Source organism: Fringilla coelebs (assembly GCF_963513975.1).
Source record: "Fringilla coelebs genome assembly, chromosome: 2".
Taxonomy (NCBI): domain Eukaryota; kingdom Metazoa; phylum Chordata; class Aves; order Passeriformes; family Fringillidae; genus Fringilla; species Fringilla coelebs.
In genome coordinates, this window is record NC_140029.1 from 103,122,206 (window position 1) to 103,135,696 (window position 13,491).

Genomic DNA, 13,491 nt, shown 5'->3' on the forward strand with positions numbered 1-13,491 from the left:
ACTCCAGCAAAGAATTACTTCAACTCTCCCATGCTGGACTGGATTCCGTGTGGCTGCTTCCAGCACCGGCACTGCTCTCCTCCACTCAGCATGGGCTCGGCTTCCTCACTGCTGCTTCATTCCCAGCAGCTGCTCAGATCTGCTTGCCATTTCCAGTTATTTTCTTCCTGAGGGGACAGGAAGGGATAGGAGGCAGTGGGGCAAGGACAGAGCCAGCACTGTTCCCCACAGTGATCAAAAAGATGACTTGCTGGTGCTGGCAACTTCCCCAAAATTAAACACTTCCAGGGTATGTTCCTTGTTTCTTTCTCCAAACCACACCCCAGGGAGATGATTTGAATCATATAGAAGAGCAATTTAGCCTTGCATCTACGGCTCTAAGCTCCTTGTGAGCAAACTCAGGACAGCAATTATTTTATTTGCCTTTCATAATCTATCTTACATCCATTATTCAGATAATTACTCCAGGGAAGGCCAGTTTCTTTCTGAATATAGTGGACATATTTTATTGATATATGGTGTGTTTAACAGGAATTCACTGAGAAACATTGGCAGTGAAAAAGGACATGGTGGAAAAGAATTAATTCAGAGTAGTGCAGAGTAGCTGTGAGATGGAGCATAGAGGAAACCTCATCTTCCCAATCCTTATGCATGAAAGCATTGGATGGATGGATCCTCCTGGCTAAAATATGAAATCTTCAACTTCTTCAACCAGTAGTTGTAAATACACAAACATTGGCTATCAATTTGCATTATAACCATCTGCTTAGATGGCATTATTCCTAGTCACAAGGTGGTATGACAGCTAACTAGGCAACAAATGCCACTTCAGTTACTTGGCAGCCTTCAACTCCACAGGAGGTTTTTTCCTGTTGGAAAGAATATCCTTTTAACCTCCAAACTTCTTCACATCAGTCCCACCTGCTCATACCAGCACGCCAAAAATTCAGCATGAAAGAATTGCTAGTTAACACTTTTGCAGCCCAAAGGGGGTGCATGCAGGATGTCAAGATGTGTAATAGGTCACATTATGTAAATACTTACACAAACAAAAACCTAGTCATAAAGGGATGCCAGAAGGTTATGTTAGACAAAATGGAGACAGACTCATAAACTATAAAATGGGATTTGATTTATGCTTACCTTCTCACAGAAGGGCAGGAGTGGAAAATTAAGAGTACTGACTGTTTACACATGTCTTTGTGGAATAAAAAATCACAGTCATAAAATCACATTTGTCCTGAATAAACTTTGTTCTGAAGTATTTTCTTATTTTCTGATATTATTGTAACATTGTCTTCAAAATGTTTTAGATCTTTTTCTTAAGTATAATATGGAAAACGATTTAAAATCTTAACAATCTCTGTAGAGTAGAAAGAACTACCTAGATCAACATTTTGCTGCAGCAGTTAAGCATCCAAATTTTAGAAAGAGTTTATGTTCTGATTTAGAGGAACCAGATCATCTGAAGAAACAAATCCTCAACTGAATACTGAAGCAAGTAGATATGATGTTAGACTGGAAAACTGAGTATTTTTAACATGAATTCTATGCAAAGCAAAGTGTTGTCTTTGGAAACAGAATTCATTCATCACGATTGAAAGTGTGGTCCAAAAATAAATAGGGGTGTACTAATTTAAGAAGTGTTGGAGAATTTTTTAGAAGAAGAAGACTATACAGGAGGGAAAGTAATTTAAAATTACCTAAAACAACTGATTATTTAGTAAATGAGAATTAATACTCACGTAAAACATAATTTTTTTTCAGTCTTGTCATTTGCCAGAAGGATCAGGCTCCAAATTTGATCAAGCTGACTTTCCTGCAGAAAATTTTCTATTTTTGTATGTTGCTGTAACTTGGGTACTGCAGATGATACAAAATGGTCACCTAACTTGAAAGAGATTTTCCAGTACAACAGTTTGATGTTGTGGAGAAAACTACTAGTATAAGATCCTTCAGAAGCTCCTTAGTATTTCTTCACCTGCTAGCTTTATTCTTTGCTATAAATCTCTAAATTAATAGAGTGGCATACTGGAAATTCAAAAAATGTGTATTAATAAAAACATATATTGTTTTAGAGTACATGTTTGTTACCATGTTATGAACACTCAGATACCCATCATTTGCTGAGCTCCTCTCTTTGGATTTCAGCATTAATAATTTTAATTTAAAGATTTTGTTGATAGTAGATGATTGACTGTGCTTTGAAACACATTGCACTGCTTGCACAAATTTATCTCTTCATTTTTTTCTTCTCACAGTTGCTTTTGCACATTTGACGTGAAAGTTCTTCTCATGCTAAAGCAAAATCCTGCACTGTTGGGATAGGAGCTCTGAACGTCTGGAAGCAGACAGAATTTGACTGCAGCCTTGTGGCTTTTTAAAACCTGTGGGTGGTACCTGTGTGGAAGCAAGCACGGTGACCTCCTCCTACAAGGTATTGGCACTCACTTTTGTACTGAACTCCAATGACAATCAATTTCCCTGGCACAGAACATTGAGACTTGCCTTCACTGGTCCCACACTGGTGCTTGGCCTTGGTCATTCTTGTCTCAATGGGATGATAATGGTTTTCAGGGAGCACTTATCCATATTTTTCCTTTAAAAGAATGTATGGAGGAAAAATTAATCTTAGCAGAGGTCAGAAATTACCAATGAAAATTTGCAAATAAAAAAGACTTAATTTTTGAACTGTTATACCAATGTCACAGGTAGCTGTTTTTAGCAAGTAGTCTCACCAATCTTTCTTGTTCATTATACACAATAAATTAAATGTTCAATTTCTCACCCTCTTTGAACTTGGTCTCCAGTTTATTGAATTAGAACTAAAATGCTGATGCTTTCCTGCCTATGAAAACTTTCTGTCCCTTGCTTAGAAAATCAATACTAATTTAACCTAGACCTTCAGATTTTACCAAGCTCCTCCTAGCAAATATAAGGCGATACAAGTAACAGAGAAAATCAGCACACATTTTCCTTTTTCCTGCTTTTTGCCAGTTGCCTAAATCATCAGAAAGTTTGGAGTTAGTCCAGTCTAATGCTCTCATTTTCTTTAACATTTTTCAATTGAACTCAAGGAAGATGAAATTAATGATTTTGCTTTGGTGAATATGGGAATGTGAAAATATTTACTCACGTTGTTTGTTGCCAGAATGTGCTATGCATGTTACAGAGCAGCAGTTCACTTTCTAATGTTTAGTAGTTATTATATAGCTTTTTCTTCCTGATTTGTTTTTAGGGATTGTTTGGTTTTTTTTTTAATTTATTTTTTAATAAAATAAGTGGAGTTCTCTAATTATGGTAGTGCAGTTCTAGCCTTTATCTTGGAAATAAAAGAGCTACTAAGCACCACTGATATACTTTTCACTGGGTTTATAATAAGAAAAAGAAATGAACAAAACCCTAAATGCAGCAACCCTGCATCAAGCTTATTGGATCTCAATGCACAACATCCATTTGAGCCAGAATTGTGTCTTTGTTGTAATTTTTAATCCCTTTACAATATTGGAATTACCAATATTATGAGCCTTATGAGCCTAATGAGCCTTATGAGAAATCTATGTCAGAAGTAAAACCCTCTCACTCTTGTAAAAAATTTAAGGGTTTTACAAAAGAAAGCAGAAGTATGTTGTAGGTGAGGGTGATGTTCATTAAGTTTTAATAATACTTTATTAGGCTCAACAACTCTCAGAAATCTATGAATTGTTTTCTTGCTCTTACTTCCTTTACCCCTCCCTTCTCCACATCTCTGAGGATTCTGAAGGAGGAATCACAACCATTTGTGTCACAGGTGAGCACAAGCCAACAAACTGTGCTGCTGATTCTGGTAGCTGCCCATAAATAGCCTACACATGGTTTAAAATTGAGGCGTTAAATTGGGTTCACCAGGACCTGAATGTAGGAATGCCTCAATTACACTCAGAAGCTGTGAAAACCACTCGAAGTCCTTTGAAAAGAAAGCCAAAGATTTTCCCTGGAGTTTTTGCAGATAATACTTTTTTTTCAATTTCAAATGTTCACATCTTTTTATACATGTAAAGCATTGGTTCATGTGAAGGAGAAAGGCTGCAAATTGAAACAAACACCACGGAAGTTTTTTTAAACTTCTAAAATCAAATAGAATTCTAGAAATTATTTTCTTTCATGAGAAACAGAGATCTACATCTATTGAAGAGACCTGAGCTTAGGGACCTATCTTTGCCATAGGGTTATTTTTCAGCCTTGAATGGAACCTTCATTATGGAACATATTGGGTTTTAAGTAAGGAAATCCTCTGTCATAAGAAGAAAAATGAATTATAAAGCATATATAAATGGAGAAGTTTTTCTTTCATAAATGTCTCAAATTATCCTAGGTAGCTCAGTGTCTCAGAAATTATGCAGATCTATTTTGTTATAGAGTGCCATAGAATATTTATAAACTGCCCCTTGTGGCAAGACAGTTGAGGTCAAAGCAAAATGAAGCATTAGATATGACACAATGTATTATATCAGAATCATTAGTCAGTGTCCAAAAATGAAACTTAGTAATGCACTGTTAAAATCCTAAATAAAATATCTATTGCTGAATTCAATAAATATATGCCAAAATATTCTCCTTGGTCAGGGTGCTGCAGAAACTCCTTAGTGGATTTTTCCTTGACTCCAGGTGCAAAAACAAGATTCATGTAATAGAGGCTTCCTGCTCATACACTGTCTTTAAAATTCATTTCAGGAGTCTATGCATATATTCTCTGCTGACCTCACTGTGATGTTGGGAAAAATCTGTTTTGCAGAAATTAGGCTGAGACCCTTCACGAGCCCAAGCTCCCAGATATATGCTGCTCACAATTGCAACTGAAGCAAACATCAGAATATCAAGCTGTACAGGGAATCACTCACCAGCTTGTGTTGCCACAAAATGATCCCTGGAAATTGCCTAGGAAGCAGCTGTTGTAAGGTACCATAATAACATTCAGTAGGTCTAAATATCCAGACCTATTAATCTACTCTCTTGTACAAATTCTCCCACCATACAACAAACAAGTCTACATACGTGTTCTTTTTTTCAGATGCAAATGAAAAAAAAAATTGTTGCGTGTATGAAAGTAATATTTTCAAACTGTAATCAATCAGCAGTTATTTCCCAAAATTTTGTATTCCTATTTATAACTTCCAAAGAATATAAGTTGATAATTAATTACTATTGCACACATGTATTTAAGTAATGAAAATTTTTTTTGTTGTTTTTTTTTTTAAGTAGGCCAATTCTTATACACTTAATTATTTTCCCCTAATTGATTTAATTGAAAATAGGGGAAGATTGAAAAGATTGAAATTTATCTTTTTATTGTTGTTCTTGTTGTCAAGTAAAAAAAAATCTCAGTGAAAGAAAGTCATAGTGAAGGAAAGAACTTTATAACACATGATAATTTCTAGAAATAGAAGGATAATATCTGATATCATAGTGGAGTGATGAAAAGAATAAAAGAAGCTGAGACTAGAAAATTCCAGTCCTCTGCTAAGGTGAAAATAATCATATAATGGATGACTGGATAAACCCCCTTAACTCAGGGCAAAGTTGGCAGCTGACTGGGAGAGTTGTTAGAATAGTGATGGCAAATCATGCAGTATATTCTTGGGTTGATCTGCCCTTGCACTGCCCTTTTGTGATCCATTCAACCTCTTTTGTAGCCAGCCATTCCTGATAACTCTTATATATCCTTCACAAATACACAACACATTAAATACAAGTACATTAAGTACTTGCCTAGGAACTCTTTCAATATAGAAATCTCCTTGAGTTTGGGTAACTTAAAATTAATCTCTGCACAAAGATATTCCCATATAATTTTTGCTTATTCTGCCAAAAACATCTCTATGAAAATATATTTAAAAACACCATTATTTCAAAAGGGTTTAGTTTAATAGGAACCCTAGGAAAAAAATACAAGCAGTAATACTTAAGTATTACTTAAGCTTATACAATTGCTGTAACTCAGTGCCAGAATATAACTTATAGTTACCCTCAGAAAAAGAATTAAGTAGAAATTATACATTTCATGTGGAATTTTAATCAGGAAACTTTGAAAGAAGCTTAGAAGTAAATTACCTATATAAATGAATTCTCAAATAGACACACTTTTATTGCCAAGCATTCTCATAGTTCCTTATGACACCCAAATAAATTTTTCCATTTATATTAATTTTTTACTTTTCTACTCTAATTTTTATTATTCACCAGACTTTTTAAAACCTGTCTTGGTATAGGGCAAATCTGGGAGAAAACCTCTAGGAAGGGAATTCAAGCGGCCCCTCTCTCAACTGGTTCGGAAAAAAGATTTCCTCAGAGAATACTGGAAAAAATGTTTATTTAACAGGCAAAGCATTCGCCAGCAAAAAAATGAACAATATTAAACAATAAAACCTCTTGCCACTCCAAAAGAGATGACAGACTCAGTAAGTCCCTCTGTGGGCTGTAGCTCAGCTCACTCAGTCTCTTATCAGTCCCTCTGGTGCTGGAAATGCTGCAGCCCAGGTGTGAGCCTGGTGCTCTTCTGGGCGTTCAGTCCAGAGCAGGTTTAAACAGGTTCAAGAAAAGGATGAAACACAGTCCAGTGAACTTCTCTGCCTTAGCTAGCAATAACTAACTAAAAGCAAAGGAGAGCTCTGTCCCGCCGTCTGTCCGTCCACACACAACACAGTCCAGGTGCAGGATATGGAGGAGTGAGAGCAGTGTCTGAAAACAAGCTGTGCGCTCTTCTTCCCCCTTCCCCCTTCACTCTCAGAACCAGTCTTAAAGGTGCAAAACTTATTTCTGGGCCAAACAGGCAAATGGGGATATGAGCATCATTAAGCTTCCCTCAAAACCCCAGGGCAAAAGCTGAGAATAGACTTTCACTCAAAGTCCAGTGATAATGGCATGAGAAATAACATAAATTAAATAGCAGAAGTTTTGAGACAGCTTGAAGCAACCTCCAAGTTTTGTCTGAAATAACAAACAAGCGCAAATAATCATAAGAAACAAAAATATTGCCTGGTTGATTTATAAGTAATTTACTTATTTTATTACCTTAAAATAAAGCAATCTGTTTCCTTTCATATTTTCCTTTAAAAATGAAGAAATTCCTTTTTTTTTTTTAAATTGCAATGCCTACTCAAATAAATTGTTCAGACTTCAGTTCACTGTATTCTGACCCCGCAGAATACACTCCCATGTTTGGTAACTCCCTGATGGAGCTCCTCTAACAGCTCTGAGAGTGGTACAGATGAGAAATTGCCATGGAGAAAGTTGCATTTCATGTCTCCAGTGCTGGATCAGTCCTTTGGATCGTCATCAGGTTTATTCATGTGATTTAGGATAATAACTTCAGTGTGATAAAAAAAAATATGTGTAAAATATATTATTTGTGAAATTATTCTGTGTTACCTCTGTTATCCTTCGTATGTTGGTTGTTCCCAGAGAAAACTACGAATGGAATGAACAGAAACACTCACCTAAGTGATTCAATTTTCCAGATTTTTATAGTCTCTTTTCACAGGCTGAGAAGCTCAGGAAGGCTGCAGCAGATGCAACAATTGAGCCAAAAATTCAATTAGAAAAAGCGTTGACTGAAGCTGCCCAAGGTTTATTTTTTTGTATCTTTATTTATTTACTAGAGCTACAGTGGAGAGGACAAGCTGTTATTGTTAGAACAATAAACAAAACCTTTTCTTGCTTTTTTCCATGTTATTATTTTCCATATATGAGGAAACTTAAAAGGAAAAAAGAAAAAAACAACACATCACCACAGCAAAAACCCAAGTTCCCCTTACCCCTTTTTCTTTCCCAGAAGAAAGATACTTCTATGGAAATATGTTCAGCAGGAACAAAAAACCTTTTGAGCAAAATAAAAGCAAAGAGGCAAAGAAAACGTTCCAGAATAATTTGGGAAAAAATCCCAAGAGAAAATTCTCCTTGTGGCAAGGATAGCTGGTCTTTGGAGCTACCTCTAATATGAAATATTATTCAAATTTTATGTGTCAAGAATGATCTGGTAGAAATGAAAGGGCTGGAAGATCTCATGCATAATTTCATGAGAAAAATATTGATACTGCAATTTTAAATACATGTATCAATAATGCTTAAAAAATTTAAAATTAGAAATACACTCTAAAATTTATTAGAAAATTATATCAAAATCAGGGAAATGCAGGAAATCATAGAGATTTTCATATATTTGTTATATTTTTAAACAAAAGGTCCTGGTTTAACACTTGTGTCATAACAAGTCTTCCAAACATCCTTCTTTGCAATAGTTGAATGAAATGTTAAAGTTAAATGGAAAGTCATAGGTAGGCTTAATAAGAAGAATTTATTTTTTTATTATTTTATTTAGGCATTTCCCAGTTCCCAGCAATGCCATATCCTGCCCTGAAGTCCCGAACTCAGGAAGGACATCAACCTGTTAAGAGTCCAGAACTGGGTGATGCAGATGATGGCAGGCCTGGAGCACCTCTCCTATAGGGAGAGGCTGAGAGTGTTGGGGTTGTTCAGCTTGGAGAAGAGAAGGTTTCAGGGACATCTTTTTATTGCCTTCTGGTGCCTCAAGTGAGCCTATAAGAAAGATGGGGACAAACTTATTAGCAGGGCCTGTTTTTGACAGCACAAGAAGTGGTGGCTTTAAACTGAAGGATGGTTAGTATGGATTGGCTGTAAGGAAAGCATCTTCTACAATGAGGATGGTGAAACACCCAGAGCTGCCCAGAGAGGTGGTAGTTGCCCCATTCCTGGGAACATTGAAGGTCAGTTTGAAGAGGGACCCTGGGGAAGCTGACTGAGTTGAAGGTGTCCCTGCACATTGCAGAGGAGTTGGCTCAGGTGACCTTTGGAAGGTCCACTTCAATTCAAACTGTGTTGTGTCTATATGACATGTGCTTAAAACCAATGTGCAAGTCAATTGATAAGAGATGACTAAATTTTACTTATTTGTTTGCTTGTTTATCTTTTTTAGATTTTCTTTTTAAGGGGCAAGTGATGTGGTTGGTGAACATGCTGTTTGCCTCAGTGTGTCTGGGTTTGTTGGGATTCTTTTGTATATTGGAATAAAGTTTTATTTTATAATTGCTTGATGTTTTAAGTTATTCTTTTCCTTTTATTCTTAGATCTGAGTTGTATTTCCTTGGCATTTCAGTCCTTTCAATAAAGGATTATACCCCAAAATTAGGGCAAGGTAAAAGCTTCTACAGTGCAGTGTAGCATCAGATATCCTATCAGGATTTCATAAACAAGTACATTTCTGTATATATATGAATAATCCAGACTTCTGGGTGAGTCGTAGGAAGGTAGTCAGTACATGAATTTAAGGTCATCCTGCATTATTTCCTTCACAATGGAGGACAAATGGTTTTATTTTATATTATTGGATGCAAAAGTTTTAATGTTCACTGATAAGACTAAGAGGTTAATGCAATGGCAAAGCAAAGAAAGGCATAATGTCAAGTGTGAAAAATATTTCTGCAGTGTGAACTGAATCCTTTCATAAAGCCATATATCAGAAAGTTGATGTTTGTTTAGCAGGGATCCATATTCCACATAAACTAATTGATAAATTACAGTTTAATTGGCATGCAGACAGCTGAGATAAAGAGTCCCTTTCTGGAAATGGTTGGTAGTCTCCTATCAAATGACCTTCAGTCTCAGACAGAGGTTCTGCAAATATGATGTGAATTTATTATAGTCTTCAGCATTTATTCAAAGACACAGTGAACAACAAAGTCAAAAGAAATAAGGCTATCCATCATCCCCACACAGGTAAACAAAAAAACTCCAAGCTAGTTCTGTAACTTGTACTTCATTACTGCTTTGATTTGAAAATTCATTAATATTAAACATATTTAAAATAATGACAATATTTTGAAATAATAAACTGAATCCATAGTAGTCATATTCCACTGTCAGTTTTAAAAGTCTTATTAGAATTAGTAAAATACCATAAAATTCTGGAAAAGAAAACCTTCCCTTCAAAAACAATCCCTTTTCAAAACCCCCATATTAACTCCTTACTAATGAAACTAATTCCCATATGTACATCTGCGGGTTTTTTCCCCAGTAATTTTGCAAATTATTTTTATCCTTCGATCCTGCAAATGTTTGTACTCAGCTTCACACAAGTTGGACCATGAAGCTGAAATTCCTGAGTGGCTGTGTGCCATCCAAGAAACCAGCGTGAAAGCTACAGGAATAAACAAAGTTTGGTTCTTCCTAACCATGAAAATTGATTCATGTTCAACATTTGCTTTTCTCATTATAAGCCTTGTCATGGAAACAAGTAATTGAATTGGAATGTAGTTTTTACTGGTGTAGCTTTCAGGGTGGAACCTTCTTATATTTTCTTTAGAGCTCTTTCTCAGTTTTTTCTTAGCTGGGTCTGCTTACCTCTAAGCTTTGAATTTGTCTGACTGTTACCCACATTTTTTATTAGCTAAGTGTCTACTTGCTCACTGGCTGATTGCTGCTTCATAACCAACCACGGAAAGAGAAAGAGAGGAAAGGGAAAAGGGAAAAAGAAAAAGGAAAAAGGAAAAAGGAAAGGGGAAAGGGGAAAGGGGAAAGGGGAAAGGGGAAAGGGGAAAGGGGAAAGGGGAAAGGGGAAAGGGGAAAGGGGAAAGGGGAAAGGGGAAAGGGGAAAGGGGAAAGGGGAAAGGGGAAAGGGGAAAGGGGAAAGGGGAGGGAAGGGAAGGGAAGGGAAGGGAAGGGAAGGGAAGGGAAGGGAAGGGAAGGGAAGGGAAGGGAAGGGAAGGGAAGGGAAGGGAAGGGAAGGGAAGGGAAGGGAAGGGAAGGGAAGGGAAGGGAAGGGAAGGGAAGGGAAGGGAAGGGAAGGGAAGGGAAGGGAAGGGAAGGGAAGGGAAGGGAAGGGAAGGGAAGGGAAGGGAAGGGACTAATTGCCTCTGTATATGTTCTCATTTTGGTGGACTATTGAAGGAAGCCTAAGAAAAAGTCCACCACAACATCATTTCTTGTCTGAAATAAAACTGTGAAATATGGTCAGACTGAAATGTAGGACTTGACACCTCATCATGCATCATCAGCAGAGAGCAAACTGATATTTTTTGTAGCATGCACTTTTGCATAGAACAGATTTTGAAAGTGCCAATAATTTTTCTTATGCTCTTTAGAGCCCTGATTTTCTTATGCTCTTTAGAGCCCAGTACAGTAGACAAAACTAGCACTAGTGGGACAATTATGGCTGTTACAAAGTTTCTGAACAACCACTCAACTTTATGTTCTCAAGGCACTCACAAAGATACTGCATCAAATCACATCCTCAAAGAAGAAGAAACATTTATACACATGAAAGCCTCAAGGATTTCAGTATACATTTTTTTTTTTCTGAAGTCCACTTGATTTTAAAGTAATGATTCTATAATTTTTCTCTTGTGTGTGTGTTTAAATAAATTGTAATGTATGTGAGATAAAAAAATTCTAAATTTTGGCATTTTTTGTCGTAATGTTTTGGTGATGTAATGCATCCTGAATGCAAAACATAGCCTGGTGTCTCTAACAATAACTAATATCTTTAGGTCTGAAATGCTTGAATGCAGGTTTACCCAGGACCAAGAGTCATGGAACAGTTTGGGTTTGAAGGAACCATGAAAACATTATGTTTCAACCTCCTGCCATGGTCAGGAACACCTTCCCCTAGACCAGGCTGCTCCAATCTGGCCTTGAATATTTCCAGGGACAGGACACCCACAATTTCTCTGGGCAACCTGTGCCTGGGCCTCACTATTCCCACAGTAAAGAATATCTTCCTAATATCTAATCTAAACCTACTCTCTGTCAGTTTGAAGACATTCCCTCTTGTTCTGTCACTCCAGGCCTTTGTAAAAAGTTTTTTCCCCTGAGAAAGAATATTAAAAAGTGAGGGGTTTTAATATAGTTCTGTGACAGGTTTCGTCTTTGTTCCAGTTCTCATAGAATATAAAAGTAGAGAGTTCATATTTAGAATTTTTATAGCTGCAAGTCATACTTTTTAAATGGTTTCTTGGTGAGATTTTTATGAACATGGCATGCTGGAGTCTAATGTTTCAAAATAAATTCTTTATAGGTTTAAGATAATGAAGTTACATCATAACTCAGTAAGAAAGACACATTTTCAAAGGCAAAGGCAGTAGTCTGGAAAGCTTTAGTATCTTCTCCTAAATAAATCATTACTGAATCATATTTAAGCTGTCATGTTTGTTTTACCTGTCTTTATCCCATTCCATGAGTTTTCTCATTTCTGCCCTCATGATCGTCTCCCCACTTTTATTGGTAGGGGAGTGAGTGAGTGGCTGGATGGGGTGGGCTGTCTGTCTTTCCCCTGCTTTCCTGTTCTGAAAATGGGCTGTTCTTCACAAGGATGCCCCTTCATAGCCCATTTCTGCTGCCTTTAACCTTCCAACCTGAAAGTCACCACTGTGCCTTTTCATTATGTCACAAAGCAACTTCTGTTTTAAAACAAAGAGAGTTTGAACTACCTAAATTTATGGCTGATTTTGCCTTGCTGAGCTTTACTCTCCTATGACCAAGATTACGTACTCATATCATCATTGGAAAAGGTGGAGCCAGCACCATTTCTATTATTCATGTCTTGGACTGTGAAAGATACATTTTGTCATGATCTTTTTTATTCTCCTTATACTATTAATTTCATTATGCATTATCTGAGCAGGAAAGGTAATCAGTCACATTGTCATGTGTTTGGTACTCTGTGCATTCAGGGAAAGCATAGAAGCTTATGGTAATGTTTCAGTCTAAGGTACTTTGGAGATCAGTGCCTATAGTGAAAGGAGTTTTTGGGAGGGCTTCTTTGCAAAGACTTTTTTTTTTTGTTCTTTTGTAACCTAGTTTGTGCTTATATATCCCTAAATTGACACAGGACTTTATATAAAATGGAACAAGTTTTAAAAATCCATATTAGGGACCTGTTAATAATTCACACTTGGAAATAAAGGCTGATAGAGAGCCCTGGTTTGCAAAAGATCCTGAAGTGCCTTATAAAATGGCACAAAGGGATGATTCCACAAATGTGCTAGCAAAAGACAGTTTAACAATTGTGACAAGGCAACTAAAAAGGAGGAGATGGGGAATACTTCATGTTTGCTGACTTATTTAGTTATTCTTTTTACTGTCACAGTGTGTGGAACAGAAACTGCTACACAGTGAAGAAAGTAACAATAGTACATCACAAAATACCTGATATTTCATGGAAGACGTACCCTTATAATGGTGGGGCCTCTAGATCCCTTTGATAATTAAAAGAGGCTTTATTCAATGAAAACAATGTGAAAATTATATTAAGAAGAAAAGAAGAAGAAAGATATGGCATTATTTTGGACTTGTGATTTCATTTGGAAATGTTTCCTTTACTTAGGACAATAATATTTGTGGGGTGCCTAAGCAAATTATATAATAATTATTTGGTTTTAGAAGATCACAATACTTTAGTAATGTCTTTTAAATATTTTCAAAACATGCAAATTCTCTAAA